Source organism: Copadichromis virginalis, linkage group LG2, assembly GCF_057382275.1.
Source record: "Copadichromis virginalis isolate Kocher_CV1m ecotype Utaka linkage group LG2, C_Virginalis_male_GT1.1, whole genome shotgun sequence".
Lineage (NCBI taxonomy): Eukaryota > Metazoa > Chordata > Actinopteri > Cichliformes > Cichlidae > Copadichromis > Copadichromis virginalis.
Genome location: NC_140619.1, coordinates 10,373,340 through 10,379,897, shown reverse-complemented (window position 1 = coordinate 10,379,897; position 6,558 = coordinate 10,373,340). Strand labels below are relative to the sequence as shown.

The 6,558-nt window shown below is 40.2% G+C and overlaps 1 protein-coding gene across 1 annotated transcript in view; it reads left to right on the top strand.

The window, feature by feature from the left end:
* The first annotated feature begins 1,826 nt into the window (after positions 1-1,826).
* The window catches only part of LOC146717015 (TBC1 domain family member 2A-like), a 33,155-nt gene continuing 28,423 nt past the window's right edge, over positions 1,827-6,558 (top strand). The window contains exon 1 of the mRNA XM_085435030.1: positions 1,827-2,089. The gene's annotated coding sequence lies outside the window, so the exon portion shown is untranslated. The remainder of the gene's footprint in view (positions 2,090-6,558) is intronic.

The window sequence follows — 6,558 nt, the reverse complement described above, 5'->3', positions numbered from 1 at the left end:
CAGCAGACTGAAAAGTGTGCCACCGCTTTTATTCTTCAACACAACACACTAAAACTTTGGCTGTGAATGATGAAGGTGGAGTGATCTGAATGTGGGGCTCGGACATGGACAGAAGTCATGGATAGTTAGTCATGGACTCCCTCCTCTGTGCCCTCTGTAGAACAGAATGAGCTGCTCATGCATCCTTCATCCATCATCATCAAAACCAAATAGAAACAAATCATCTAACAGCTTCCATGCAGAGGAGAAGAGCTGTTTATGCTTAAGGCTCATATCTAAGAAAACACACTTACAATGAAGAACAAAATAAATTCATGCAGCTTTGGTGCAGATGAGATCACTTCTCACTTTGTCACAGGTCTTTATACAGACAAACTAAAAACATCTCCTGATTCAGTAGCTTGTAGGACCTCCTTTAAAACCAGCAGATTGAAAGGAGATCACAGGTGTCTCAGTTACTGCCAGAACTGGATCCTGATTCCAGACTATTTTATTTTATCATTCACAGGTTTGTTTCTTAAGTTTTCTTGTGTTCCATAAAATTATGCCTGGCTCCCCATCCTCTACTGGGAAAATGGGATCTAGATAAGACTGCTTTGTGGATGCGATCCCCCACACTGTTGTTTTTCCTGCTGCCAGCAGATGGAGACAAACTTTAACTTCATGTTCTCTGTTTTTAGTCAGGCTTAGTTTCTGTAGTGGAAATAATAAGTGTGATTATATGCTATGACTATGACATGTATGCACATATGATTCGTTCGGTAAAATAAATTAAACAGTGTTCATGTTGTACCTCTCTCCTAACCCACTCCATACTTACTGGTGATTTGAACAAAATTTTTTAAAATTGGATTCATTGCTCCATCAGACCCGTTGCCACTGATCTTCAGATGAGTTTGTTGTGGAATTTGACATACTGCAGCCCCTTCTCCCTTTTCCCTTTCATTAAGAATGACTTCCTGACAGCCTGATGAGACTTCAGTGATCAGTAGATGGATTACCTGAAGTGAAGGTCAAGATGCTTCTCTCAAGTCCTGTGTCAATCTTTTTAAAGACACACTGCACACCATGCTGAGATATGCCAGTGTAACAGGGCGGCCCTTAGCGGCTGGAAACACAGTGAGATGGACCAATAAATATAGTAAGGGTGTCCTCTTCCTTACAGCCAGCTAATAGTTTTTTAGGATTCGCCTTGTCGTTTCAAAAATACAATTTTATGCTGTCAAACTGTCTAATCTTTGATATTTTTCATAGATGTAACCAAAGGAATGGAACAAATGATATATTTTATGACAGGCTGCCTAAAGACACAGTTTAAAATTAGCTCTTTGCTAAGTTGTGTGTAGACACAACACTGATTCATCTCGTTATCTGCCTTTTTTATGTTTGAATGACTCATAGGTGAGCATTGAAGTTGCTTATAAACAAACCAAAAACATTGCTCTAAAATGGTCTAGTACAGGAGGTGTACTGAAAATGAATGAAAGAGGAGCCAATGTCCAAAGAAAAGCATTGACAGTTCTTCAGAAAGTATGAAGAAATACTGCTCAAGAAGGTCTGGACGCTTGGAAGCAAAAAATAAAAAAAAATGATGGGCGGCTTAAAACTTTTTAAACAGTTCTGTAATTAGTGAAGTTAAAAAAGTGAAATAAAATATTTCAAGTGCAAGTGTTCCTAAAAAGTTCCTCGTCTAGCTATTAAGTAGCGTGAATTCTTTTGATGTTACAAAAGTACACATTATTTTGAAGATCACAGGAACTTTTCCAAAACTGGTCTTATTTTGAAATGTCTTACCGGAAGTTACGTCTTCGCTCCGTGTTGTTGGGCCGTGGCGCTGAAAGGAGCGCTCCCAGCCGCAGGGGTGGATGGCAAGGAGCCGGAAGAAAGAGAAGTCAGAATAAAAGGACGTAAAGCAGAAAAGAAGAAGAAGACTAGGAGGAGGAGAGGAACGAGGAGAGGGAGAAGTCCAGAAGAGGAGAAGAAGTGAGGAGCTGGTGGAGTGACTCAGTGTGATTTCTTTAACAGCTGCAGCGGCTGTCAGTCAAACACGAACAGACCCGCCAGGTGGGCTCAGGCCCCGCCCCTTCAGGTAAACCCTCAACTGTTTCTGCTGTTACAGAAGTCCTTAAATATCAAAGTAATAATAAGTAATCAAAGTAACAGTGGAGTTCCGCTGAGTGGAAAAATTACTTTAATGTGTGTGTAAGTATGAGCGGGAGTAGACACGTGTAGAGACTTTGTACTGAGAGGAAGGACGATTTAAAAGTATTTTTTACAGTTTTGTATGAAGTACTGCAGTAATTACCAGTGTGTGTGTGTGTGTGTGTGTGTGTGTGTGTATGTGTGTGTGTTTGTGTGAGAGAGAGAGAGAGAGAATGGGATCAGTGAGCATAAGCAGCTTTCCTAAAAGCATGAAGTATTTGCTCACTTCCTATCAGGCTGCCGGTGTTGTGCTGCATTCTGTGACCGGATCAACTGCGTTCCTGCCTGCTGCTCATGTTTCCATCACTTCATGCTCAAAAAGCAAAGTCAGTGATGCTCTTCATCAGTCAGAGATCCACCTCCAAAACGAACAAGAAAAACACATCTGATTTCAGTTATGACGAGCTGTTTGTACTAACGTCATAAAACAAAAAGTCTTTCTAGAAGACAAATGAAACAAATGTCCCGAAGTCAGAGCCAGTGTTGTGTCAAAAAGTGATTGTCTGCCAAAAACTGATTGTTTGTATTTAAACTGCTATAAATAACTTGTTGGTCTATAATATGTGAAACATATGTCAAATGTATCCCTCATGAATGATATCAAGTCATCTTAAGCAACAAACAACATTCCTGTAACAAGGTAGAAGCCGCAATCAGTTTTTGGCAGTGACTTTTTTGTATCCTTTATTTATGCAGTTAAAAAAATTCTTTTTGACTTTAAAAAGATCTCTTTCAAGAGTAATCGGGCCAAGGGGACAGCTGAAATTGCAACAAATGCAAAAATAGTTCTGTAAACATATTTTAAGTGGACAAAAGGGAGCTGATTGATTATAATGTAAGTACAATAACACAGGTATTTTTTTTTATTTTATATACACCCCTTTGTAATACCTGTTCACCAAAGTCTATTTAGCAACATATATAATGATATTACACATAAAAAAAAAACCACACGGAAACATTGGAAATCAGTTTTTGGCACAACACCTGTCTGCAGAGCATCTCAGTTGAGCATGGCTAAAAACCAGTAAACAGGCAGAATTATATTAATAAATCAACCAGCAGAGGGTGCTCTATAGGTTGGCTAAGTTTGTAGTTTTGCATTAAATTAGACAAGAGCCACTAGCACTTCTTCCTGGTGCCTTACAGTGGTTGCTAGAGGTTGCTGGCCGTTTTGGGGTGATATTGGTTGCAAACAGGGTGCTGCACCAGAAAAACTCCTTTTAATTGCTGTGGTTACTAGGAAGTTGCCATAGTCACCCATATTTTGCGTGCAAGGTTGCCACTTGTCTGCAAACACTCACTAACTAACCACTAGCAGTAGTGCAAACCAAACAGGAAACAGATAACTTTCAAAGTAAAGGTTGGGCCTCATTGCCAGACACATTCCACAAGACATGAATGACTTTTACTTTGAAGGCACAGTCTTTGTTTTAACTAACTTAGCTAGTAGCTGTCAAATGTTTGCAAACAAGATGGCATCTTCCACCCAAACTACAGGCAACTGCAGCAATCTGTCAGCAACCAAAGCAGTTTCACCTTGCAACAGCAACTTTCTGCAACCACTTGTAAATCAATCAGAGAATATTGATTCTTCCTTTGCAGCCTGGGATTGCCATGGCGTAACTGTTCACGCTGATGGATAAACATCATATACATGACTTCCACACAGAGAGGTGACAGTGTCTGTTGTTTCTGTTAGATGAAATAACATGGAGTCACTCATAAATATCTCACAGTTGTAAGTCATTACCAAAGGATAGAGCAACAGGAGTAAAATAAGCTTAATGAGTAGTAGGCTCAAACTGTCATAAACCTCTGACGTGCTTGAGGGTTTGGCTTTGGGTTGGGCCTTCGGGGGCAGTGCAGTGAGCTGTGAGAATGCCAAAACTTTTCCAAGTCAAACAAACATTTAGATAACAAGACATATTGGCCAAAGCTGCTGCCGCAAACATGAATCATTTCATGCTCACTCAGATGACAAGCAGTATGCTGTGGGACCGACACGGTGAACTCTAAAAGCGGTCACACCTGCAGCGGAGCAGCCCCAACTGAAACAAGTCACGTGCAGACCATCGCTTGTTTTTTCTTCAGCACTTAAAATGCTTGCATTACGTTCCTGGAAGCAGCGCTTAGGCTTTTAAATCAGCACTGTCTCAGCTTTTCCAGTTAGCACGCTCTGAACACACACCAATACTTAAATAGCATGAGAGGAAATACAGGCATGAGACACACCACTGCTGAAAGGAATTTGTCCTAGGTGAAGAATTTCCCATGAACGTCTTCTTTAGCATTGCTTGGATCCTTTCCCCCCCTGTTGAACACTTAATTTGATTTCAAGCAATTTTCTTTTCTCACCCTTTAGTGTCATGCAGATCTAACCTTTTCAGCTTTCTTACTCTTCCTGCCAGTCTAATATTAGCCTGGTAGTTTCATCTGGAACTGGTTCCAAAACCTGACATGTACAAAACAGCATTGAGGGAAAAGCTCCCCCCAGAAGCTAAATGTCTTTTAAAATGGCCACAGAGCACTCTTGCTTTAAATCTGTGGTTTTTAAGGGTTTCCAACCTATCTCACACTTTAGTGTTAGCCATTGTCCCATGATGACGATTGCATCAAGCACACTCTGAATCAGCGCAGTTAGATCAGTTTCCGTACAATGACCCACAAAATCCCAAGCAGGTGTTCATAAACAGCTGACACTAAGTGTGACAACACAATAGAATTTGTTTTAAAAAAAGATCTTCAGTCTGTCACAGTGATTCTCAGAAAGTTATGATAAAAAACAAACACACTATTCTGAAGCATTTTAAAAATATTACACATTAAACAAAGTGAAGTAACTTAAATGAATGGTAAGTCAACAAAAGTGAAAGTTGGGAGAATCAGGATTGTGAGAGGTGCAAGGAAGAAAAACAAAGAACTAACTCAGAGCAAGTACTAGCAACAGCTTTATAGACTGGAAAACCCAGTCAGCCCTGCCCTCCAGGTAGCTGAAACACCTACAGAGGAAAGGGAAGGCATTAAATGATGGGATCGGTCAGACTAAATTAAAGGAAAGGAAAATCTCCGAACTTAGTGCTTCTTTGAATGAATTCAAGTCTCTGGAGTGTGAATCAGCGCTGACACCAAATGCCGCACCACTGCTTACACAAACTAAATGTCAAATACCTCGAACTGGAAGCACATGCTCTACAAACACTGTCAGACAAAGGCAGAATGTGGGGAACCTTTACCATCTTCCCCTTTCAGCTGTTTGAATAAAATGAGTCTAGTAGTCAATAGAAAATTAAAGGGCAGCTGGTTTTCCTATCTGAAACCCGTTTAACTGAAAGCCAACAGTCCATACAGGACGCGGCCTCCTTCCAAACTCATTGAAGGCTGTCTGGAAAAATCCATGAATATAACAGCAGTCAGTAACATGCATGATCTGCACAGCACAGGTCTGCAGTTAAGCTGAACTCGATATTCCACAAATACGTGTGGGCTGACCTGCCACATGAGAAGGTCATGCCACGTTTACCAGTCAAGAGCCGCTACTCTAGTTTGGCTTTCCCCCTTCATATCTGTGTGTATAGAGATGCAGAGATATGGATTGTCATTTAGATGTTTTGCTTCCCTGGACCTGAACCACTTCCTGTAATTAGGTCCCATTACTTTAGAACTCATCAGATTTGTGCTTATTTTGGTGCTTTTCTTCAGTAGAAGAAGGATTCAGGTCCTCCACTGCGGGAAAAAAACACTAAAACGTGTTTTTAGAGCTTCACGCATCATGGTGCTCTGCTCCTGGACCACCAACGGGTGAATAAAGAGTCGAACACACATTTTAGACTATATACAAACACGTGACTTCAGTAAAAGAAGAAAGAATGGAAAAATAATTATTTACAGGTTTGGTCCTATTTGATTTTTATTTCTCAGTAGAGAAAAAACTTTTAGCATTCTCAGCTGAATTTTAAAATGATGATCCACAGACTGTATACCTTCATATACATATACAGTAGGCACTATACTGTACATTAAGACACTGACTACGCTTGCCATTGCACGCACAACAAAATCCACACCCAAAGCAAAGCTGATGTTTCTCTAAACAGGAAAATGTTCAACTGTCAGCCCAGCACTTAGAAATAACAATACAACTCTCTTTTTTTCTGTCCGCTTGCAGCACGCTCTTACTATTTATGGATTCTTTTCTCTGTAAATGGTTTTTAGTTTTACAAATTAAAGCATGAACTTCGAAATAGAACCAATAGAATTTCATCACCAACCCCAGGGCTTTAAAAAAAGACAGAAAAAAAATGCAGTTCTTCTAATGTCCACTAGAGGCTACAGCATAGACTCCCATGTTATTCT